Here is a 26992-nt window from a genome sequence, read left to right as displayed (position 1 = left end):
AGTCCCTTGACAGATATGTCATTGCCAATTCCCCACCACCCCCCAATCTGTAGGTTATCTTTTTACTCTTTTGGTGAAATCTTTTGATGCACATAAATTTCTAATTTTTAGGAGGCCCCAATAATTTTGTTTGTTTTCTATTGTTTGTTTTTATGTTTAATAGTGTATTTATGTATCAGAGCCTCTAAGTTTCTCTCTCTTTTTTTTTTTTCTTTTCCCATTGGTGAGCTTTATAGTTCTAAATTTTACATTTAGGTCTTTGATCCATCTTGAGTTTATTTTTGTATATTGTGAGATATAGGTCTTGTTTCATTCTTCTGAAAATGCATATCCAATTATGCGAGTACCATTTGTTAAAAGAGACAATCTTTTACCCATTTAATGTATTTCCATCCTTTGCCAAAGATCAGCTGACTGCAGGTGGGTGGGTTTACTACTGGATGATCAATCCTGTACCATTTATCTGTGTGCCTTTAATCATTCCAGTTCCAGCCTTCTTTAACTTTTGTGGCTATATAGTAAGTTTTGAGATTGGGAAGTAAAAGGTCTCCTACATTGTTATTCTTCTTTAGTGATGATGCTAGCCCAGGGTGAATTGCTGATTCGTTTTCCCATCTCTTTAAAGAATGCTTTTGGAATCTAGATTTAGATTGCATTCAATCTGTAGATTACTTTGGATAGTATTGACATTTTCAAGATATTAAATCTTCCTATCCATGAGTATGGTATATTTTTCTATTATGTAGGTCTCTTTTGGTTTCTTATAGTAGTGCTTTGTAGATTCTTTTTTTTTTTTTTTTTTGTAGATGTCTTTTGTTTCTCTGGTTAGAGTTATTCATAAGTATTTCATCTTTTTTGTGACAATTATACATGGTATTATTTTCCTGATTTCATTTTCAGTGCTTTCCTTATCAGTGTAAAGGAATTTTACTTACTTTTATATGTTGGTGCTGTTCCCTGCCAGTTTTCTGAATCTTTTCTGAGTATTTCAATGAGTTCCAATAATTTTTCGCTGAGTCTTTAAATTTTCCGTTGTATTAAATAATATCATCTGCAAATAAAGTTTTATTTCTATTTGTTGTTGTTGTTGTTAAGAGCTGTCGAGCCAGATCCGACTCATAGCAACCCTGTATAGGGTTTCTGAGGAGCAGCTGGTGATCTTGAACCGCCAATCTTGCAATTCAAACGGTTTTGCAGTCTGGCTAATCACCTTTAATTTCTCTTTCCTGCTTTATAGTTCTAGCTAAGACTTTCAGTGCAATATTCCATAGGGCATCCTTGTCTAGTTTCACATTCTTTCAGTTTCTTTCTGTTGAGAGTAATGTTGGCTGCTGGTTTTGTATATATGCCCTTAATTATGTTGAGGAATTTCCCCTTTTTTGTTGTTGGAGTCCTGGTGTGGTCCTGTGGGATAATGTGCTGGATTGTAAGGTAAGTTTGAACTTCAGGGTTGGCATTTCAAACTCACCAGCTGCTCTTCAGAAACCCTATACAGTGTCATTATGAGTTGGAACCTACATTATGGCACTAAACAACAACTATTTTGTTGAGTCTTTTTATCAGGAACGGGTGTTGGATTTTGTCAAAAGTCTTTGCTGTAAATAGATCGATATGATCCTTTTGTTCATTTCCTTTGTTTTATTTTTGTGGCAGATTATGTTGATTGTTTTTCTAATATAGAATCATCCTTTCATCCCTGATATGAATCCCACTTGGTCATGATGTATTGTTCTTTTGATATGTTATTGGATTCTAATGGATGGGATTTTCTTGCCAATTTTTGCACCTATGTTCATGAGGAATATTGATCTATATATATCTTTTTCCCATGATATCTTTGCCTGGTTTTGTTATCAGGGTTATGCTGGCTTCTTAAAATGAATTTGAGAATTTCCATCATTTTCTATGTTCTGGAAAATTTGAGTAGAATTTGGCATCAGTTCTTCTTTAAATGTTTGATAGAATTCACCAGTGGAACCATCTGGTCCCCAACTTTTTTTTTTGGGGGGGGGGTTATTTTTAGTGACCTGATCAATTACTTATTTCATTGTAGGTCTGTTCAAGTTTCTAGAAATGTATTCATTTCTTGTAGTTTTTCAAATTTGTTGGAGTACAATTCTTCATAGCATTCTGTTATCCTTTTTATATCCATTACTTTTGTTGTGACATACATTTCACATCTCTTTTGTGTTATTTGCATCTTCTCTTTCTTTTCCTTGTTAGATTTTCCATAGTTTGTCAATTCTATTAATACTTTCAAAGAACCAATTTCTTTCTTGTTGATTCTTTCTATTGTTTTTCTGTTTCCTGTTTCACTTTTGCTTTAGGCTTTATTGTTTCTTCATCTTCTTCTTCTTTTTTTTTTTCTGGTGGCTATAAGCTTACTTTGCTGCTCTTTTTGTAATTGTTGGAGATGTTGGGTTAAGGTATTGAATTTGGTTCTTTTTTTTGGATGGGTGTGTATATTTCTACAAATTACCCTCTGAACAGTGCTTTTGCTGGTCTGAACCCACTAGCTACTCCATGGGAGAAATATGAGGCTTTCTGCTCCCGTAAAAATTTACAGCCTCAGAAATCCTATACAGGGCTGCTATGAGTCAGAACTGACTTAACAGACTAACAACAACAAAAACTTTTTCAGAATGAGCATGCTTATGGATCTCTTCCTGTCAGTTGGTCTCATAACTGTCTTCCAGATTTCTTGGCATAGACAAATGAGTGCTTCCAGCAAGCATCCATTTATTAAAACATCTCAGTTGATATTCCTTCAATTCCTGGAAACTTATTTTCCACTAATGCTTTCAGTCCAGTTGGACTTTTACCTTCAGTATCCCTAGTTCTTGATCAAATGCTAACTCCTGAAATGGTTGAACATCAACCAATCCTTTTTGTACAGTGACTGTGTGTATTCCTTCCATTTTCTTGGTGTTTTCTGTATTACTCAATATTTTGTCCATAAATCCTCCAATATAGCTTCAGACTTGAATTTTTTCTTCATTTCTTTCACCTTGAGTAGTTCTGAGCATGTTCTTTCCTTTTGGTTTTCTAACTTAGGTCTTTGTACATTTCATTTTAATAATTTAGTTTGTATTCTCAAAACCCACATTAAAATCTTCTGTTCATATTCAGCTTTTTAGTCAGCTTTTTACTCATCATTTCTTCCATTCACTTTAGCTAAACTTGACATTCAAGGGCAAATTTCAGAGTCTTTACTCACATCCATTTTGGTCTTTTCTTTCTTTCCTGTCTTCTTTATTACCCTTTGCTTTCTTGATGTCCTCCCACAACTTGTCTGATCTTTAGGCACTTGCATCAATGCATCAGATCTATTACTAAGATGGCCTGTAAATTCCATTGGGATATAATCAAAGTCACTCTTTGGCTCTCATAGACTTGTTTGCCTGTTTTTTAAAGTGGTGCATGTGTAGGTATACCATGTTTATTCAACTACATCTCATTAGTCTGCATCTGGCTAGGAAACATACCATCCTACTCTCTGAAGTATTGTGTGTGTTATTGGTGGACATGTCATCGTCATCCAAGAGATAATTAAAAAAAAAAAAAAAAGCCAGGCAAAGAGCTAAAAAGAAAAGCTTAATAATCACTTTATGGTGTAAAAAAGCCCCCAACAAATCTACGTAACGCTCCCAAGAAGGTTTCTGAATAGGCTTAAACACTACAACATATGAGCAAGGTATGGCTCTGAAGATCGGTGTGTTATTTTCTAGTGCATTCCTGGCTTCTGCATGCCCCTGTAATGCCCACCCACACACCTCCATTGGGAGTTGTCCAGAATGCAGGCTCTATGTCCTTGTCCAAGAGTACCAGTGACAGAAACCCAGTCCACTGCTCCAACGTTCACCAGTCCCATCTCACCAGACATCGTCCTCTTAGCCAACATGTGGAAGTTTCCTTGTGAGTCATTTTTGTTGCGGTGGTGTTTTGTGGTTCTGTTCTCTTTCTCTCTCTCTCTTTTTTCCCCCTTTTTGACAAGGAAGCCTTTTACTGTTCACTGAGTGTTACAATACTTGCTTTGATGTCACATTAGACAAATGAACAGTCTCTTTGTTCCCAGAGTGTTCTTGGAGACAATTTTCACAGAGGAGAAAAAAGAGCGCATGCTGGCTATAAAACACCATACATAGTAGGTTCAAGAATGTAACACGCTGTGGACATCCAGGTCACCCTTGGAATGCTTATTCTTACTTTCTGTTCTACTTCCAGCATTTTTCTTCCCCATCTACCATGTCCCCAGCCAGTTGTCACAGAGTTTGCTGTTACTCATGGTGATTGCTTGCCTGTCAGAGTAGAAATGAACTTCATAGAGTTTTCAATTGCTGACACCCCTCTCCCTAGGCCTCAAAGTAGACCTCTGTGTCTTTCTTCCAAGGATAGACTCAAACCTCCAACCTTTTGGTTATCAGCAGAGCATGCTAATCATTTTCACAACCCAGGGATGCTCTTTGACCTCATAATGCAGTCTGTTTTCTTCTTTCAGGCCTGTTTTGATGTATTCTTGGCAAATATACTTCTGATAAGTAAGCAACAACTTAATCCTTTCATTTTATTTCCTATTTATCTTCCCCTGCATGCATAGGCTCTGCCCTGGATTCTGGCCTTACCTAGGATGTCCCTATCTGAGTCATTGGAAGTAGGACAAGGGTGACATATACTCTTGGGCATTGGGACTATGGGGCAGGCACTATCCCTGAGCAGACGATTAAGATAACAAGTCCTAGAAAGAGGGAAAACCCTGGAGATTAGGTAGTCCAGAGGGAAGAAAGGACTTGTCTAAGGTCACATTCCAAACCTAATATCCGTTGCCAGGAAGTTAATTCCAACTCATAGCTATTCTATATATGATTTACAAGACTGCTGGAAACAGCAGTCTCTCAAGTCCCTGACAGATCTCAGTGTGAAGCACTCTCACCAAATCTACTAGGCTGAGAGACTCCAGTGTGTCATAACAGCAAGCAAAACCCATTGGCATAGAGTTTATTTCAATTTACGGCAACTCCATTTGTAGAATTATTCCAGAGGGTTTACTATAATCTTTAAGGAAGAAAATCACCAAATCTCTCTTCTTCAGCACTGCCAAACTCTAGGTTAGTTGTTGTTGTTGTTGTTGTGATGTGCGCTGGAGTCAGTTCTGACTCATAGCGACCCTGTACATGGTTTCCTGGGCTGTAAATCTTTACGGGAGCAGAAAGCCTCACCTTTCTCCCACAGAACGGCTGGTAGTTTCAAACTGCTGACCATGAGGTTTGCAGCCCGATTCGTAACCACTACGCTATAGGGGCTATCATATTGGTACCAACTCATAGTGATCTTATGGACAACAGAACGAAACACTGCCCAGTCCTGGGCCAACCTCACAACATTGCTATGTTTGAGCCTATTGCTGCTGCTAGGTTACTAGTTCAGTGCAAACCATTGGTACCACCTAGGCATCCTTAACGACAACAGTAATGGCTAATAATCATAAAACTTGCTGTGTCAGGCAAGGTAGTGGTGGTTCAATGGAACAATTCTTACCTTCCATGTGAGAGACCCAGGTTCAGTTCCAGCTGGTGCCCCTCATGCTCAACTGCCACACAACTATCAGTGGAAGTTAGTGTGTTGCTATGGTGCTGAATTTGTATCAGCAACACACACATCACAGCAACCCACTCTGCACTGATCATGAACCTGATGGCATTTTGTTCCATTGTGTATCGGCTCACCATAAGTCAGGGGTGAACATACAACAGCAACATGTGTAAGGCATTTCAGCTCCATTGTGTCTCACAATAACCCCATGAGGTTGGAACTACTACTGTCCTAATGTTCTGGAGGACAGTCTCACAGAGGTGTGACTACATGACTGATGTCAGACTTAGATCTGTTCTCCTCTGAGCATCCCCCCCTAACTACTGGGCTAGTTCATTGCTAGAAAGGCAAATGGAGGCTCCAAGAGGTCAAACCACTCTCCCAAGGTCACTGCAGTCAGCGCTCACACCTGGCTCAAAAGTCCATGCTTTTAGTTACTGCACTATGTATCCTTAAAGGATGTGCCATGCTCATCTTTATGGTGATTGCAGCAAGCAGAGGTTGGGCTTGGCACAGAAAAATTGGTTGAAATTAATTGGAATAAAATAATTAAGATGAACTGTGAAATAAAGTACTTAGATGTTGCAGATTCATTCAGTACATTGAGAATAAAGGAGTCCCTGGATGGTGCAAGTGGTTAACGTGTTCAGCTGTTAACCAAAAGGCTGAAGGTTTGAGTCTACCTGGAAATGCCTCAGAAGAAACTGACAATCTATTGTCAAAAAGTAGCCACATGAAATCCTACAGAGCACACAGTTCTACTCTGACACACCTGGGGTCATCATGAATTGGAGTCAACTGGTTTTAGTGAGGGAGGACAGAGGACCAGGAACACCATTGCACTGCATTATGACTTGCTGGACCCTAGTATTTTCATCGTTCACTCAGCAAAGTCATGGGTATATGTGTATAAATGAAAATTAAAACATTTTCTTGGACCTAAAAGTTTATTTTTTTATCTTACATTTTTAAAAGAAATTATAATATTTCTATGGGTTCCTGAAGTCCTTGTGTGAAGCTGTAGAATAAACATTGGACTATGAACCACTAGGTGGATGGTTCAAACCCAGCATCTGTTCCTTCAAAACCCTATGCAGGGTCGTTATGAATTGGAACCGACTCAATGGCATTCAACAACAACAACAACAACAACAACAACAGCTTAAATCCAACATAGCTGCAAGGCATGCTGGGAGATGTCTGTGCTATTTGGAAAGCTGTTGTTGCTGTTAGGTGCCATCATGTCAGTTCTGACTCAGTGACTCCATGCACAATAGAACAAAGCATTGCCCATTCTTGCACCTTCCTCACTATCATTACTTTGTTTGAGGCAATGATTACAATCACTGTTTCAGTCCATCTCAATGAAGGGCTTTCCTCTTTTCCATTGACCCGCTTCTTTTTCTTTTTTAAAAAGATTTTATTGTGAATTGAATACGATAGTTTACATAGGAGAACATTGGTTTTAAACTCATCTTTTCATTGCAATGATTACAATCCCATCCATGCATCATCATTCAACAGTATTTGCTTCTATTCCCTCTGCTGTTTTTTTTGTTTTTGTTTTTGTTTTTTTTTTTGCATGTACACAAAACACTCAGGAAAATGTCATAATTTAAACAACCAAAGGTCATATTCTGTAATCCTGCCTCCTTGCTGCCAGCACAGAGCCTTTTTCTTCCCATGAGTTTAGAGTCCTCAGCTGCTCTATCTCTCAATGTCATCATCTCTACCACCATCTCTGGTGTTGCTGGTTCTCTGGATAGGGTCCCACATTTCACCAGGGTCCTCTGTTTCTGGAATGTAAGACTAACTACTCCCTCCTTTTTGTTACAAAACTTCTACATTTATAGTTGTGATAATCTCAACTAGTCATGATAACAATTACTCACTAATCATAATTGTAAGAATCTTATCCCTAACTCCTTTCACCAGACCCATCTAGACATGATGAAAACTTTTAAGTGGGGATTCTACCTTCCCCACACTCTCAAACTAAACTCCCTCTTGAAAACTTGTAAGCCAGTCACTTCATTCCTTTATCCTCCCCTCCACCACCCTCCTTTTTAGGTAGCTGATGACGAAATTGCCCATCCATATCAACCCTGTGTACAGAGGATATGGGACTGATTCTTGATGTGAAGATTCCTTCCCTCTCAGTTGGTGTTTTGAGCTACTACTTCTATAACTAAGGAGCTCTAGTAGCGTAGTGGCTACAAGTTGGGGTGCTAACCTCAAGGTCAGCAGTTTGAAACTACCAGCCATTCCATGGGAGAATGATGAGGCTTTCTGCTCCTGTAAAGATTCACAGCCTTGGAAACCCTATTCAGGGTCACTATGAGTCAGAACTGACTCCAAGGCACACACACCATTTCCATAAGTATAGGTCAGGTTCATCAAATTTTAGCAATTTACACTTGTTTCCTTTATAATTTTTTTTTTTTTTAAATCTTCCTCTAGTCCAGTTGTAATCATCCAGCCATTGAAGCTAGGTCAAATGGGTACTACCTGCAACTCTGGGCATTTTTGTGCATCTCCCCTCACTTCATAGCAGCTGGATGCATCACTCTCAGCTCTAGCCCTCCATGTTTATTACCTTTTCCATGGGCACAGGGTTCCCCAGGTCTCACCATACTTTTGTCCAACCAGCCTTTCCCCTTCTCTCTCATCTCCAGGTACGGAAGTCTATGGAATGTGGTTGAACTTAGCCCATTATCTTCATTGCTGCTTTCTCCCCACTTCCACTCACCAGTAGACTAATGTGATTACAGGCAAGTTTACATGTCTGCTTGTGTATTCCCTTTGAGTTTCAGAATTGGAAGGGGATTTGTCCTGAAGGGACTTGATTGCTTGCCTTTGTGGCTCCCCGGTAAACAACTTGCTTGTTCTTGTAGTAGCCAATCAGACTGCCATTTTTGTTTTTGATTTTTCATGCTGGTATTTCTTTCAAGAAGTATCATCTGTTCCTCTAGCTGCTCCAGACTGGTCTGATTGTCCTTTCAAGTGGCAATGTCCCACCTCTGAAGGTTCTGGATGGGGATCAGGATTCCACCTAAGATCTTATACACTACATAGGCTCCATAAGAAGTCTCTTTCACTGGGCAAATTCTAGCACCACTTTTAGGTATTCCAACTGACTCTCTTCTTTATCAAACATGATGTTCTTCTCCAAAGACTAGTCCCTCCTGATAACATGTCCAAAGAATACGAGGTGAAATGTCACCATCCTTGCTTCTAAGGAGCATTCAGGCTGTACTTCTAAGACATGTTTGTTCATTCTTCTGGAAATCCATGGTGTATTCAACATTCTTCATAAACACCATAATTCAAATGTATTGGTTTGAGAAACACCAACAGTCTTTTTCCATGGGGCCTTTAACTCCCTAGAAGGTTGGGAAAATCAAAAGAACTTGAATATGTGAAAACTCTAGTCACAGAGTAGGTGATTATTAATCAGAGTTTTCTGATTCCACAAAGGACCTCTGTTTTGCTTGGTGAACTCTTTGGTTCTGATAAGGGAGGTAGTTCTGTTTCACAGTAGGGCTTCCTTGCTTTCTGGCTGCCAGAGTTGCAAAGTGGTCCAGCTGTTGGGATTGGGCTGCAGGGACACTTGTGTTACTTCTACTGCCCCAGAGTCCTAACTTTCAAGTCCTCAAATCAAAGTCATAGGCAGACCTTATCTTAAATCTCCCTGACCCTTGCTTTTGGCAGCCAAAAGAAGAAAGCAACCTGACTGGGGGTGCTCACTGTATATTGTCCTACATAGTTTATTCCCTGTAGTGTAACTGAGTTGGTTAATGGAACACAATATGAAACTTTGAGTCAAGATAACAAGAAGAATTGACAGTTTTTGAGCATTGTCTCAGTTACCAAATGCTGCCATCACACAAACACCACAAGTGGATGGCTTTAAAGAGGAGAAATGTATTTTCTCACAGTTCTGGAGGTTAATGGTCCAAATCAGTGCCTTAGTTGTGTAGATTCCTTCCTTGTTGGGAGCCACAGGTATTCCTTGTGTTCCTTGGTGTTCTCTAACTTATAGATGAAGCCCATATGGTATCTGTGGTCTTCTGTGTGAATCTCCTCTCTGGCCTTTTTATAATTCAGAACTGATTAGGTTTAGGACCAGTCCTAAATGATGTCATTAACACAATGAAAGACCGTCCAACCACCCCACCCCTACTTCTAAACAGCTGTATCACATCCAAGCATACAAATGGTAGGAACTCAACATGTGTTTTGGGAGGACACAATGCAATCCATGGTAAGCACTCACTATATCACAGTGCTTGCCAATTGTTCTATAGGAATTGTCTTATTTAACTCTCACAACAATAATAGGTACTATTATTATCCTCATTTTACAAGCAGAAAATTGTCCAGTTTGTCAAAGTTAGTATATCACAGGGCCAAGATTCAAACCCAGGTATTTTAGATTTCATAGCCTGAACCCTAAACTGTACATGGGACTAAATATAGCCTGTGTTACCCACCAGAAGTAAGCAGATTTCCCAAACAAAGGCAATCTCTTATGATTGTGCAAGGATGGAATGAATTCATCTTTTAGCAAGTGTTTATTAAATGCCTGCTATGTCCAAGGACCTGACTAAATTCTGGGGTTCAGAAAGGTGTCAGACACTGTGTCCTTAAGGAGTTCAGGGTGCAGGATAAGTTTAGTTCTAAAAGCTGTTTGATAGAGACCAAGGGAGCATGGAGAAGGAAAGACCAAGGGAGCAAGGTGAGGAAAGACCAGGAAATAGTTGAGACTTGGTGGATGAATAGGAGAGTGTGGGGAAGTCATAAGAGGAGTGCATTCCAGGCATTGCTAGGAATTGCAAGGGGCTTGATATTGCTGGAACATTGAACCTAAGATTGTTTAATGAGGGAGTTTCAGGTGGGAACATTATTAGCAAATAGGCTGGAGAGGTAGCTAAGGGCCAGATTGTTCACTCTTTCATGTATACATTCACTTGTTCACTCTGCAACACCTCTGAGTGCTGAGCTTGTCATTACAGTTACGACAATGAAGAAGCAAAGAGCTTAAAGTGTGAGGAGGGAGACAGACAATAAGCAAGTAGGCAAGAAAGGAAGTAAGGCAAATAAGAGAATCTGGTATATTTATAAGGCTAGGGACCTTATAAATAAGGGAAAGACCATCAATGCCAGCCCAGAGCCCTGGGATTGTATGGAGTCATGGAGGAGTTGTGAGTAGAGGAGATGAGGCTAGATTTGCATTTCAAAGAGTGGGTTTCACTACGGAGTAGAGGCTTGAGAGTGGTAAGTATTGTAGGGGAGCAGAAAAGAGTTAGGGTCAGTCTCAGCACATGTACTCTCAGTTGGTGCTCTGACCATGTTATGGAATCTGGGTCTCAGGACATTGTACTTCCTGATCTGGTGGCCCGATTCTGTCTAGGACCACACCCCTCCTCCTTTTGGCCTCTGTCTCCAAGGACATCTGCAGGCAGGGCTGGACGCTCTAATCACCTCCTGGCCCTGAGCTCAGGGAGGACAGGAGCAAAGGGACATCTTGATAGGGTCATCCTCTATTGACCCTGGAGGAGGGACAGTCTGAGTCCATCATTCTCTGCTGCCAACTGGCTGAAGGACATGACAGGATTTCCCTAGGGTTTTAAAGAGTGAAAATAGCTCTGGCTGGGGCCATGATTCTTAAACATGATCCTTACTCTCAACTTTTATTTGCTCTGTGCTCACAGTGGGTCCACCTGGGCCATCTGTTTCTTCTCAGCAACAAGGGAACAATAATCCCACCTTCCCATCCCATGGTGCTACTCTGAGGAGCAAGTAGCATAATCCATTTCTTCCCCATCTAGCAAGTGTTTGCTGTGCCCCTTCCTTGTGGGAGTACTCAGTGTCTCAGTGTCAGTGGGAGGGATGTGCAATGGGCAAAACAGGATGGAAACATTGTTTTGAGTTGAATTATGTACCCCCAAAAGAGTCCTGGTGTAGCACTGTAGTATAAGCTCTGGACTGCTAATTACTAGGTTGGTGGTTTAAACCCACCAGCTGCTCCTTGGAAACTCTATGCAGAGTCATTATGAGTCAAAACTGATTTGACAGCACTTTGCAACAACAACAAAAAAAGATATATTGAAGTCCTAACTTCTAGTACCTGTGACTATGACCTTTCTGGAAACAGCCTCTTTGAAGATAGTATCAGTTAACATGAGGTCATACTAGAATAGGGTTTGTTCTGATCCAATCTGAGTGGTGTCTTGTAAAAAAGCAGAAGAGAGATACAGAGAGGTACAGGGGGCAGACAGGGATGAGAAGATAAAGGCAGAGATTAGCGTGATCTGCAAGCCAAGGACCACTGACCATCACTAGAAGCTGGGAGAGAGTCATGGAACAAAGTCTCCCTCAGAGCCCTTAGAAGGAATCAACAGAACTGACATCCTGATCTCAGACTCCAGTCTCCAGGACTGTCAGAGAATAACTTTCTGTTCTCACAAACCACCTAGTTTGTGGTCTTTGTTACAGTATCCAGAGGAGACACACTGTCTACATTTAGGCCCTGCTCTAATTATATCACATGAATTTAATTCTGATGAGGTAAGTTGTCTCATCACCCCTTTTTACAAATCAGGAAACTAAGGTATACAGAAACTGTGTAACTTGCCCAGGACAGGCACACAGTTGGTAGGAAACTGGGATGTGAACTTTATCTAAGTCTCGTACCTGATCTCCTCCTAATCACGAGTGTACCTTACCTCCCTGCCCACCCAGAGCTCATAGTGTAGCTGGGGGATGCAGTTTAAAATATACTCCAAAATAAATGTACAGTTACAGACTGAAGAGTCCTATGGCATAAAGTTGTAGGGGACTAGGGTCAGAGGAGTTAGCAAAGATGTGTCACCTAAGGAAACAGCACTCAGGTGAGACCTCAGTATCCAGCTCATAGAGAGCAGGGAGAGGGGCTCCACTGCAGTGACAAGGGTTTATAGAGGGCCAAAGGGAGCCAGGGGTATGGGGCCTGGAAGGGCTCTGCAGGGACAAGTGATGGAAACCATTGAGAAGATTAAGATTGGAAAGAGCCTATTGGACTGAAGTGTCCACAAGTGGACAGGGGAAGATCATTTATGTGTGACCCAAGAGAGACAATGGTGGTTAGGGAATGGGGAGAAGTAGACAACTTTGGGGAAATATGTTGTTGTTTTTAGTTGCAGTTAACTGGTCCCTAACTCATGGTGACCCCATGTACAATGGACCCAAATGTTGCTTGGTCTTACATCATCCACTGGTCATTTGATGATTAAACTGTTGTCATTAAGAGTTTTCATTGATCACTGTGATCCAAAGGGTTTCCATTGGCTGATTTTCAGAAGTAGATTGCAGACCTTTCTTAATCCATGTCAGTCTGGACGCTCCTTTGAAACCTGTTCAGCATCACATGCAAGCCTTCAGTAATGGTGAGTGAGCATGTGGCACATTGGCTGAGACTCCCACAAGTCTTCCACATGCAAAGTGGGAATTCTGCCACTGAGCCACCACTACCTCTGAATTGGCAGGAGTGGATGGATGTGAAAGGGATATGATACAAATTATGGTATCTCAGAGAGTCTTGGTAAATAATTCTCTACGGAAACCAAGGGTTTCGTAAGACTCCGTAGCAAGGAGAACTCAGACCTCAGACCTCAGACTCAGGAAGATCTAGAAACACTGCTTTATCATCTATCAGGCATGTGATCTTGCACAAGTCACTTTGCCTTCTGGCCCTCATAGCTCCCTATTTCTAAAACAGGGATATAAACTCTGACCTGATAGAATTGTTGAGCTAATGGAGGTGATCAGTCCTGTCTCTTGGGTTTAAGTCATTACATATCCTTAGTTACAATATACTGAGTAATAGCACGTGCCAATTATTGTGCTAAGTGCAATGTGCACATTCTATTGTTAATCCTTCTAGTATCTCCAAGAGTTAGGCAACATTATTACTTTCATTTTTCTAGTAAAAACTGAGAGATGAAATGACTCACCCAAGGTCACACAATGACTAAATATGAAGCCAGAATTTAAACACAGAAAGGTTGTGCTCCACACTCTCACTGCTGAAAAAAACAAATCCACTGCTGTCAAGTTGATTCCAACTCGTAGTGACCCTATTAGATAGAGTAGAACTGTCTCATATGGTTTTCAAGGCTGTGATTTTTACCAAAACCAACTGCCACATCTTTCTCTGGTGGATTTGAATTGCCAAACGTTTGGTTCACAACTGAGTATTTTAATCACTGTGCTACCAGAGATCTTTAATCACCACACTAGTTGATAGTAGGATGTGGTCAGCTGAAAGTAACAGAAAATCCAGATGAAGTTGCTTTTACAGCAGGGCTCTATTAAGGACCCACAATCTTCCTAATTGCCCACTCTATTCCTCTCAGTTAGTCAGTATCTTCTCTCATGCATTCAATGTGGCTGTTACAGCTCCAACCATCATGGATGTATCCCAGGAAAGAAGGAAGGGTTGACAGCATAAAACCATCCTCTTTTACCATGGAGGATAATGTTCCCTAGAAACCTCCTGTAGAATTTCCTTTACATCTCATTTGTCAGAAATAGGTTACATGGCCAACCCTACAGCATTTAGGGGCGAAAGTCAATAGGAATAACAGTGCCAAAAAGCATCAGGAGTTTTAAAGCATATCCTCAAATTGTTACTCTTCCCATAAAGAAGTTGGATCTAGTCTCTGACCTTTGAATTTGGACAAACTTCAAGGACTCATCCAACAAAAGAATTGGAAGAAGCCACATGACTTTCAAGGCTAGCTCAGGAAAGGGCACACAGCCTCCACCTGGTTCACTGGAACACTCCTGATGGAATCCTGAGTCGCTGTATAACTCTTGCTACCTTGAGGCTAACATGTTTTGAGGAGGTTCCACTGACAAAGATTCTACATGAGAAACCCTGAGATGAAGAACAAGGGATGCCTAGCCAGATCCAGAGCTCTAGCCCCCTGCTGTTCAGCTAGTCTAATGTAGTCTAGTCTAGCCCACTGCTAGCCACATCTGTCAGCAAATTTCAAGCAGCTCAGCTGAGGGTTTCCTAAATCCCTGATCCACAGAAACCATGAATGAAAACAAAGCAATGATTGTAGGTTTATGCTACTAAGTTTTAGACAGAGTGAATAACTATAATACATGTATAGTACATGATCAGTTTAGGTCAACCAGGCTTCATCCTCTTGGGGCAGACATATTTTTGACTGCATAAAAGTGTGATTTTTGTCCTTTTCTTATCCAGCAAGGCAGGCTACCCCAAATTTCTGTTATCTCTCTGCAGTTTATGAGATGGGGCTATGACAGCTAAACTTCTTTGTACCAAGAGTAATAGTAGGAACGTTCTCACAAGTCACACACAGCCTGTTACTCTGTTGCCATCAAACCAACCCCAATTCATGGGGATCTCAAGTGTGTCAGAGTAGAAGTGTGTTCCATACGGTTTTTCTTATTTATTTTTTGATCAGAAATGTGTTTTATTTTTTTAAAAAATTATAAAATTTAAAAAGCTTTAATCAAAGTCTGGTTAAATTCTATTATTAATGTAAGCTCTTAAAAAACCTTTCAGGAAAGCCAACAGGTATACCAGAGAAAATCAGGCAGAGAAAATTGTCCTTAACAATTCTTTGGTAGAAAAATAAGTTGCACATTTATATAGGCTGCCTAATGTCCTGGTGTGGCGCTGTGGGCTAATGCATCAGACAGCAAAGTTGCTTCAACTGCAAGGTCGGTGGTTCAAGCTCACCAGCTGCTCCTTGGAAACCCTACACAGGGCACTATGGGTCGGAATCGACTCGATGGCACTTCACAACAACAATGATTATCAAACCCAACACTATCTATTTTGTTTCTCAAAAATAGGTTTCAAGATATACCAAGAAACCATATAGATACCCTTTGGTAGTATAAATATTTAACAAGGAAGTTTAAAGCCAAATATGACAACACACATGAATAACTTATAAGATAAGACTTTCAGTCCTGGAAAACTAAAATGGGAGACTTCACTGAATAGTAACATGCATAAAATAAGAGATAATAACAAATAGAACGACCCAAAACATTTTCCAAATAACTAGCTAATCCACATTATGACAGTTTAGGAATATTATTAACGTGTTGCATTCCCAGCCAGTTCAATTTTATTTTAGATAAACCTGGTTAACAGTCAATAGTAAATAAGGATAATTTTTTAAAATACTTGTTGTTGTTGTCAGGAGCCATCGAGTCGGAGCCAACTCATAGCGACCCCAATGTCCGATCCTGGGCCAACCTCACTACCGCTGCCACACTTGACACCATCAATGATGCCACCTGGCCAATCCATCTCGTTGGGTGGCTTCCTCTTCCTCTCTGACCCTCCATCTTACCAAGCATGATATCCTTCTCCAGCGACTGTACCCTCCTGACAATATGTCCAAAGTATGAGAGATGAAGTTTAGCCATCTTGGCCTCCAAGGAGCACTCTGGCTGCACTTCTTCCAAAACACATCTATTGGTTCTTTTGGCAGCCCATGGCACTTTTAGTATTCTCCTCCAGCACCACAATTCAAAGGCATCAATTCTTCTACGATCTTCCTTATTCACTGTCCAGCTTTTGCATCCATATGAGGTTATTGAAAATACCATGGCTTGGGTCAGGCGCATCTTAGTCCTCAAGCTGACATCTCTGCTCTTCAACGCTTTTAAAAGTTCCTGTGCGGCAGATTTGCCCAATACAATACGTCATCTGATCTCTTGATTGCTGCTTCTGTGAATGTTGATAGTTGATCCAAGAAGAATGACGTCCTTAACAATTTCGATCTTTTCTCCATTGATAAAAATGTTGTTTATTGGTCCAGTGGTGAGGATTTTTGTTTTCTTGACATTGAGATGCAATCCATACTGAAGGCTGTGCTCTTTGATCTTCATCTGTAAATGTTTCAAGTCTTCTTTACTTTCAGCAAGCAAGGTTAATACTTAGCTAATAAAATTTCTTTTTTATTTTTTCCCTAATTTCTCCAGTAACATTTTACCTTTGGTTTGACTAATTGAACTCAGTAGGTTTGGAACCTCAATTATCAACTCATGGGAGTAGCACTTGGGAAATACAATCCTAGAAAAGGCAGACTTTAACACCTGAAGTGGCTTGACAAAGTTCAATATCCATTTTCAACATGACATGTCCCCACTTGGTTAATGGCTGCTCTTGGCTAGATCCTAAGATCCAGCATGACACGAGTGCTCACCTGTGAGGCACTGCAGAGTTACGTGTACAAACACCCACCCATTTCAGTTTTCAGTAAACATAAAGCATCATTTTAAACCATTTCAGAACAATAGATAAAGAATATTGCAATTCTATTAGCCTGTTTTGCTTCTTGAACTGGCTTGGAGTGCTACTGATGACCCAGATAATACAACAGTTAATTGGATGCTACTCCACGCTCTTTAGACTTCACTTCTCGCTCTTCAGGCCTCAGCATTTTTTTTTTGTTTTGTTTTGTTTTTTTTTTTGCTGCAATGATGGTGTTTTTCATTAGCATCGCCACTGTCACGGGACAAATGCCTCCCAGAACCACAGCTATGTACCCAGCTTTCTTCCGGACTCCATCGAAATCCACATCCTTAACCAACTTGGGTTTAGAAGTCACGGTATCTTGAACTCTATTTATTCCCATATCAATGACAGCTGCACCTTCCTGGATCTTATCTGTAGTAATCAGATTGGGAATGCCTGCAGTGGACACCACAATACCTGCAAGAATTGTATGTTTCTTCAACTGTTAGGCAAGCACCAGTAAAATATTGTAACAGTGACATCACCTCTAGGATGTTCCTGTGCCCCTTCTGTGTGCAGCAACATTGCAATAGGCATCCCAACACTTTCTGATCATCCAGCAACCACTACATTCTTCCCTAGGATTGGAATTCCTGTTCGCTTAATTATCTCCCACACACCCCATGGAGTAGTAGGGAACATGGAATACTGGTCTAAACACACTCTTCCCACATTAATTACATGAAATCCATCAACATTCTTGTCTGGAGAAATAGCATTGTAGACCTTTTTTCTCACTGATGTGCTCTGGAAGAGGAAGCTGAACAATGAAGCCATCGACATTGTCATCATTGTTGAATTTATTGACTAAATTCAAGGGTTCTTCCTCGGAAATCAGAGCTGGTTCCAAAATTGTTCCACTGCTGATTCTCACATCTGCAGCAGCCCTGGTTTTGTTGAGGACATAAGAATGACTTGCAGGATTCTCTCTAACCAGAACCACACTCAGGTGTGTCCATTTGTTGCCCAATGCCACCCACTGTTGTACCTCCTGGTAAACTTCTTGCTTGATCTGCTGAGCAAGTTTCCTTCCCGAAATGACCACAGCTTAATTTCATCCTGCCAAAAGGTGGAGGGTGTTATGGTGGGGGCAGCAGCTCTGTGCCGGCCCTCAGAATAGCAGGGCAGCAAACATAGTCATGAGAAAAGAAGCCGCAACCATGTCCAAAGCCCTTGTCAGCACCAGGAGTGCTCCATAGATATTTTTAAAAAACATTTTGTTGTTGTTGAGAATATATACAGCAAAACATGCAACAGTTCAACAGTTTCTATCTGCACATTTCAGTGACATAGATTACATTCTCTGAGTTGTGCAACCGTTTTCACCCCCTTTTTCTAAGTTGATCCTCCCCCTGCAACAAAACTCACTGCTCCTAAAGGTTCCCATCTAATCTTTTAAGTTGTTATTGTCTATTTTATTTCATATAGATAATCCTTAAAATCTCACAATGTTCAAGGAAGAACTTTCTGTCTAGGTAAGCCAAATTATTGTTCGGTTTTAAGAACAATACTGCAAGTAATACTTTTGGTTTGTTGTTGTTATGTGTCGTGGAGTAGGTTCCGACTCATAGCGACCCTGTACAGGGTTTCCGAGGCTGTAAATCTTTATGGGAGCAGAAAACCTCATTTTTCTCTGGCGGAACAGCTGGATTAAAAAATTATCTCAGGATGTCTTAGGCTGGGTTCTCTAGAGAAGTAAAACCAGTAAAACAAACATACAAGAGAGAGATGTACCTAAAGGAAATGGCTCATTTGGTTGCTGAGTCTGACAAGTCCATGGATAAAGCATCAGGCTAGAGGATTCTCGTTCAAATTTCTGCAGGGACTGACAAACCCAGGATAAGCAAAATAGATAGCCATGCTACTGGCTCAGAGACTTGGAAGCCAATAAATCTCAAGATTGGCAGGCAATATGGCAGACCACTGGCTTAAGTTCCAAGTTTTAGGAGGTCAGATGATGAGCTGTATGCAGGATCTGGAGAGCTTTCTCAGAATGTCTATAGATATTGGATGTTGGCCACAACTCCTCTTATAACTTATTGGTTGATCATGTTAGATCACATCATGGAGGTCATTACATTGTATCACAAAATGTAGGACAACTATATCATTTACATAACTACCAAATTGCATCATTTTGCTACTGCCAACCCCCTGAGAATCATGCTCAAGCCAAATTGACACATAACCTTGACCATCACAAGGACAATAGTTTCAGGTGTTCATACAGCCTCTGTGGTTCCTGAAGGCAGAGATTCTATGAGAATTTGATATTCTGTTCTGTGCTTTACCCCTTTTGATTAGGATCCTTCTATAGAATCTTTGATGATCAAAATGCTCAGTAATGGTAGACAGACACCATCTAGTCCTTCTGGTTTCATGACAAAGGAGAGGGTTGTTCATGGAAACAATTAGCCACACACCCCATTTCTTCCTATTTCTGACTCTTCTTCTTCCTCTCTTGCTCCAAACGAATAGAGACCAATTGTTGTCTTGGATGGCTGGTTATGAGCCTTTAAGACCCAGGCACTGCACAATGAACTAAGGGGTAGAACAGAAGCACTAAGTGCATTATTAGACCAATTAACTGAGATGTCCCATAAAGCCATGACCCTAAACCTCTTTCAAACCAGGAAACCAAATCCTGCAAGGTGTTTAGTTGTACATAAGGAACCTCAGCAGCTGCCTTTGTGTGTGTGTGGGGGGGGGGGGGGAGGGAGTGGTAGGCCATTTTTGTAAATATGCCTATTGAACTATTGCTATTTCAACTTTTTACAGGTGTGTAACTTCCTGACACCACTTACAACAATCAACTGTGCAATCCTACCCCTAATCAACCAGATTGTTCCATTTCTATAAACTGAAACACTGTAAACAATAACCACCCCTTCCCCCTCCCTTCTGCCCCTGGTAAGTACCAAGGAACTTTGCTCTCCATACATTTGTCTTTTCTTGTCTTTTTATATAACTGAGATAATGCGATATTTGTCCTTTTGTGATTGACTTATTTCACTCAGCATAATGTCTTCAAGCTCCATCCATACTGTAGCATATTTCAAGACTTCATTTCTCCTTCTGACTGGAGTAGTATTCCATTGTATGTTTGTTTATGCATTCATCTGTTGATGGGCTATAGAGTTTTCAATGGATGGTTTTTCAGGAGTAGCTCAGTAAGTCTTTCTTCCAAGGTTCATTTGGGTGGACTCTAACTTCCAACCTTGTGGTTAATAGCTAAGCACATTAATCATTTGTAACCTCTGATTACTTACTTGATATGATATTTATGCACCAGCTAGAAACATTAGTGTTGTCGATATAGACCCTTGAATTATTCACAAGCTCTGCCCCTGCTGTGGGCAGTGGATTAAATCATTCAGACAATCCTGAGAACTTACTTGTGCCAAACTGTCTCTGGACAATGAAAATAGAACCCTGTCCTTGCCCTCTGATGGCTTTCAGAGTCACATAAACCCATAAATAACTGCCAGATCAGGCGGAAAGTATGTAGAGTCACAGTGGCGTCATTAGGGAATATGGGGGATGAGGGTCGCCCTGGGTTACACCGTTGGAGGGAGGGGAAGCTGACAATAAAATGACTGTCTATAAAATTTTTGTGCTGTGTGCCAGCAGAAAATTATGTTTTATAAAAATATCCCTGCGGTTAGTTATAACAACAAAAACATTTTTCGTAAACTCACCTTATGTATATTAACATACCAACAAGGCTAAAACTCTGCTGGTTTACTTTTTTGACCCTTCCATGGGAGTGTGGTGGCTCCATATGATAAACATTGTACCACAAACCACAAGATCTAAAGTTTGAGCAGACCAGCAGATGAGGATTTCTGCTCCTGTAAAGATTTGAAAAGCTTCAGAAACCCTATACAGGGTCACTGTGAATCAGAACCAACTCAAAGGCACTTAACAACCACCATCAAATGTGTTCCACTCAGAGCTGTCAATTACAAGGACGCTTCCAATCATGTGGTTTCATCTGCACGTGTTTCTGCTGCTGCGTACCTTCGGATAGGTTCTGACTCATAGTGACCTAAACTTATTTATGGCAACAGAAAGCCTCATCTTTCTCCCATGAAGTGGCTTGTGGATTTGAACTGCTGGCCTTGTGGTTAGCAAGTGAATGTGTAACTCACTATGCTGTCAGGGTTCTTGCAGGTTTTTACAGTATATGCTGTTGTTTCCCTTGCTGTCAGTGGTTTTATAGTTCTTGATTTTGTCAGAGTTTCTGGTGTTTTAGCTACATATTGTGATAAGTAATATTTGAGAACTTATATCAATAACTTTTTTGAGAATGAAGTAGTAATTAAAGAAAAAGGAGAAAAGTAAAAAGAGCTTCCACTCAATCATTAACAGTGTCGAAACTAATAATGTTGCAATGCAATATAGAAATTTTTTTTGAAAAAATTATATGGCTAAGCATTCATATACTCTAATACATGATACATTTAAACAAATTGAAACTACATTTATTCCAACTAGTCTATGACTAAAAGGAGCTCTGGTAGCGTAGTATTTACAAATTGGGGTGTGAACCTCAAGGTCAGCAGTTTGAAACTACCAGCTGTTCCATGGGAGAAAGTTGAGGCTTTCTGCTCCTGAAAAGATTTACAGCCTTGGAAACAATGTACAGGGTCGCTATGAGTGGGAACCAACTCCATGGCACATAACCACCATCAGTCTATGGCTAAAATCTATACTAAACATTACTAAGGATTCTGTATGGTCTGATGTGGAGAAGTCCATGGAGAGGGTGACAGCAACACTAGTGACATCACTGTGTTGTCAAGAAAGAGTGTGACTCAGATGCTGAGGGAATTCAGAGCTGGACAGTCTCTTCCAAATCTAGGGAGGAGGTACACAAGAGGGGAGGGTTTTTGTAACGATAGCCACATTGCAAAGCAAGGCAGCTGCCCTGCCTACCTCTCCTCCTGGTCTTTCCCTCACATCTCTGCATTCCCATCACATGACCTTGTTTCTGTTCCCTAGGCTCATTCCTGCCCCAGGGTCTTTGCTGTTTCCATTGCCTGGATGCTCCTCCCTTCACCCCCCTATGGGCACCCTCATTTTGGTGTTGGAGGAGAATATTGAGGGTACCATGGCTGCCAAAAGAACCAATAGATCTGTTTTGGAAGACGTGCAGCCAGAGTGCTCCTTGGAGGCCAAGATGGCCAAACTTCATCTCTCATACTTCGGACATATTGTCAAGAGGGATCAGTCACTGGAGAAAGACATCATGTTTGGTAAGGTGGAGCATCAGAGAAAAAGAAGAAGACCCCCAATGAGATTAATTGGCCATGTGGCAGCATCAGTGGACTCAAGCATGCCAACAGTAATGAGGTTGGTCCAGGATCGGGCAGTGTTTCGTTCTGCTGTGCATAAGGTTGCTATGAGTCGGTACCGACTTGATGGCACCTAACAACAACAACAACTATGGACTTCTGGTGTGGCGCTGTAAGATAAACACAGGATTTCAAAGTTTGTTTGAACCACATGGTTGTCAGTTCAAACTCAGCAGTTGCTTTTTGGAAACCTTGTACTGGATTGCTCTGAGTTGAAAATGGTTGCTATGGCAAAAACAACAATGCTACTAATGGAATCATCTTGATACTACAAATGGGTGGATACAACAAACAGGTTTATTTTTTCATGGTTTCATATGGTTAGGTGCCATTGAATCCATTCCAATTCATTGGGACCTGTTGTACAACAGAATGAAACACTGCTGATGCCATCCTCACAATCACTCCTATGTCTGAGCTATTGTGTCATTCCATCTCACTGAGGGGCTCCTAGTTTTTGTTGACCTTATACTTTACCAAAGGAGCTCTGGTACAGTAGTGGTTACGTGAGTCGGGCTGCCAACCTCAAGGTCAGCAGTTTGAAACTGCCAGTGGTTCCACGGGAGAAAGATGAGGTGTTCTGTTCCCGTAAAGATTTACAACCTTGGAAACCCTGTGCAAAGTGACCATGAGTTGGAACCAACTCCACAGTACTTAACAACAGCAACATACTTTACCAAGCATGATGTCCTTTTTTGAAACTAGTCTCTCTTGATAATATATCCAGAGTATGGAGACGAAGTCTGGCCATCCTGGTTTGCAAGAAGCATTGTGGTTTTTCTTCCTCCAGCACAGATTGGTTTGTTCTTTTGGCACTCCATGCCAAATTAATATTCTCCTCCAATACCTTAACACAAATGCATCCATTTTTCTACAGTATTCTTTATTCATTGTCCAGCTTTCACATGCATATGAGACAATTGAAAATACCATGAATTGGGTCAGGTGTACCTTAGTTCTCAAAGTGAGATATTTACTCTTTAGTGCTTTGAAGTGGTCTTTTGTAGCAAATTCACCCAATGCAATAAGTCCTTAGATGTCTTGATTGTTACTTCCATAAGCATTGTTTTCGGATCCAAGTCAAATGAAATCCTTGACAACTTCAATCTTTTCTCCATTTATCATGATGTTGTCTATTGTTCCAGTTGTGATGATTTGTATTTTCTTCACAGTGCATTGTAATCCATATTAAAGGCTGCATTCTTTGATCTCATCAGCAAGTGCCTCAAGTCCTCTTCACTTCCAGCAAGCAAGGTTGTTAATGAGTCTTCCTTCAATTCTGATGCCATGTTCTTCTTCATATAGTTCAACAGCTCAAATTACTTGCCCAGCATACAAATTGAATAAGTATGGTGACACACACTACCTTTCCTAATTTTAAACCCTTCAACAACTTCTTTTTCTGTTGCTCTATGTACAGGTTCTTCATGAGCCTAATGAAGTGTTCTGGATTTCCCATTCTTCTCAATGTTATTCATACTTTGGTATCAGCCACACAGTTAAATGTCTTTGAACAATCAATAAAACAAAAGTAACCATTGTTCTGGTATTCCCTGCTTTCAGACAAGATCCATCTGACTTCTGCAATGAAATCTTCTTTTCATGTCCTCTTGTGAATCATGCTTGAATTCCTGGCAGCTGTCTATAAATGCACTGCTGCAAACATTTTTAATTATTTGAAGATATTCAGCAAAATTTTACTTGCAGTTTTATTACTTGATATTAATGATATTGTTCAATAATTTCCACATTCTTTTGGGCCACATTTCTGCTAGGGCTATGCTAAAACAGTTACAGAACAGTCTGTCCAGAAAGCTACCACCAGTGCCTCTGCCTGGATTCTGGATTTGATTCCTGTTACCACTGCAAATAATTTCTGCTGTCCCATTGGAATGGTTGAGGCTAGCTCACATACCTGCACCATAATTTCCAAGGTGTATGGAAGAGATATCTTTTTTTTTTTAAGCTTTTATTGTGAATTGAGTGGTAGTTTACATGAGAGAACAGTGGTTTTGCACTCATCCTATTGTATTTTGCTTCATTGCAATGATTGCTATCTCCTCCATGCATCATCATTTAATAGTATTTGCTCCTATTCCCTCTGTTTTGTTTTTGTTGTTGTTGTTGTTGTTATACACAAAAGCATTCAGAAATATATAATATTTAAACAGTCAAAGGGCACACTCTGCAAGTCTGTCTCCTGGCAGAAACTATCTTTCTCTTTCCATGAGTCTAGAGTCCTCACCTGCTTTATCTCTCCCTGTCATCATTTCTGCCTCCATCTCTGGTGTCGCTGCTTCTCTGGTTAGGGTCCCATATTCTGCTCATGCTCTTCTCACTTGAGGGTTCTAGGGTCCTCTACTCCTGGAATGTAAGATTAACTACTTCCCCCTTTATGTTACAAAACATCTACCTTTATAGTTGTGACAGTTGCAATTAGTCATATCAATTATTCACTATTGAATCAAAAGAATTCTACCCCCCATCTCCTTTCACCAGACCCATCTAGACAATATGAAAACAATTCATGAGGACTCTATCTTCCCTCTGCACACTCTAAAAATAAACTGCCTCTTGAAAACTTGTAAGCCAGCCACTTTGTGCCTTTATAGCACCTCCCCTCCCCATGTTTTAGGTAGCCAATGTCTAAGTTGCCCGTCCCTATCAATATGGAGGGGATAGGTTTAATCTTTGATGTGAAGACTTCATCCCTCTCAGCTGGTATTTTGAGCCACTACATCCATAAGTATAGGTCAAGTTCATCAAATTGTAGCAATTTACTTCCTTTATCAAAAATCTTTCTTCCTCTAGTCAAGCTCTGGTCATCAAGCCATTGAAACTAGATCAAATGTGTACTATTTAGTTTGAGTATTCTTGACAGTCTCTCCCCACTTCTTATCAGTTGGACACTTCAGTCTCAGCTCTAGCCTTCTGTGGCTAGGTTAAGGTCCATGATCTCAGGAGTTCCCAAGTCTTCCCAAACTTTGGATCAACCAGCCCTTTGTCTTCTCTCTCTCTTCTCGGAGTCGTTGGGAGTCTGTGGAATGTGGTTGAACTCAGCCCATATCTTCATTACTGATTTTCCCCCATTTCCAATTAAATGTAGACCAGAATGGTCACCAGTGAATTTACATACCTGCTTGTGTGTTCCTTTTGAGTTTCAGTCTTGGAGGAGGGTTTGTCCTGAACGGAATTGATTACTTTCCTTGATGCTGGAGAACAGCTTGCTTGTTCTTATAATAGCCAAACAGACTACTGTGATTTCTTTTTCCTGCTGGTCTTTCTTTCAGGATGTATCTTCTGTTCCTCTAGCTGTTCTGGGTTGGTCTGCATGTCCTTTCAAGCAGGAATGTTCCACTTCGGAAAGTTCTGGATGGGGCTCAGGAGTCCACCTAAGTTCCTATACACTACAAGAGCTCCACAAGAAGCCTACTTCACTGGGGAAGTTCTAGAATCCCATTTTAGGTATTCCAATCAGTTATAGGCTGAAGACAGGCTTACAAGCTTTCTGTAGTCGTGTTTCCTGATATTCCTTTCTATTTTAGATACCCACTCAAGCATCTATTTTACAATAGTAGATGAGGGAAACCAATAAGAGATATCTATCTTGACCACCATAACAAGAAGGCTGGTCTGTTACTGAGTGATCACGAAATGGGGACTGAGGTGACATACGATTTGAGGTCTAAATGGTAAGGAGGCAGTCATGTAAAAATTCAGTAGGGGGTGTTATGGATTAAATAGTGTTCCCATAAAATGTGTTGTAAATCCTAACCCAATAACTATGGCTTCATCCCATTCAGGATAGATTTTCTTTGTAGTATTAGTATAGGGTCAATCTCTTTTGAGATATCAAAGGAGTAGAATAATCAAAGAAGCAGAGAAGAGGAAAGAGAGATGCAAGTCACAAGACATTCACCCAGGAGCAGAAGTTTAAAAGAAACAAAAACCTTCCAACACAGAAAGAATCTTTACCCTGAATTCAAATGTCTAGCCTTCTAAACTATGAGATCTTCCTTTGATCCTTCCTGTGTTGCTGAATATTTATTTTTCCCACAGAATTTTAATATTAAAACTTGAGGCTTGATGTTTTTCTTCAGTAATTTCAGCTTGAAACTGACAAGAATCAAAAGAAGATTCAAGGGATACACAGAGTCACTGTACCTGAAAGAACTGCTTGGCATTCAACCATTGTAGGAGGTAGCATATTATCAGGAACCAATGATATTAAAGGAAGAAGTACAAGCTGTAATGAAGGCAGTGGTGAAAAACAAAGCTTCCAGAATTGACAGTATGCTAGTTGAAATATTTCAACAAATGGATATAGTGCTTGATGCCATGTATTTATGTATTTGGAAGTCTAAGCCTTGATATTTGGAAGATAGCTACCCAGTTAACCAACTGGAAGTGAGCCAGTTTATACCCATTACAAAGAAAGCTGACCCTACAGAATGTGGAAATTATCAAACAACATCATTAATAACATACATAAATAAAATGTTGCTGAAGATAATTCAAAAATAGTTGCAGCTGTACATTGGCAGGGAGCTGCCAGAAATGCAAGCCAGATTCAGACATGGAACAAGGATATCATTATTGATGTCAGCTCTATCTTGGCTGAAAGGAGAGAATACCAGAAAGATGTTTACTTGTGCATTAATGACTATGCAAAAGCATTTGACTGTGCAGATCATAAAAGTTGTGAATAACATTG

General features: G+C 40.5%; 1 pseudogene; it reads right to left on the bottom strand.

Annotated features, from left to right (window-relative positions):
* Positions 1-17006: 17006 nt before the first annotated feature.
* LOC102830225 overlaps positions 17007-26992 on the bottom strand; it is a 100463-nt pseudogene continuing 90477 nt past the window's right edge.

The sequence above is a fragment of the Chrysochloris asiatica genome, unplaced genomic scaffold, assembly GCF_000296735.1.
Source record: "Chrysochloris asiatica unplaced genomic scaffold, ChrAsi1.0 scaffold00071, whole genome shotgun sequence".
Lineage (NCBI taxonomy): Eukaryota > Metazoa > Chordata > Mammalia > Afrosoricida > Chrysochloridae > Chrysochloris > Chrysochloris asiatica.
The sequence above is the reverse complement of the archived record's forward strand: the minus strand, read 5'-3'. Positions and strand labels throughout refer to the sequence as shown.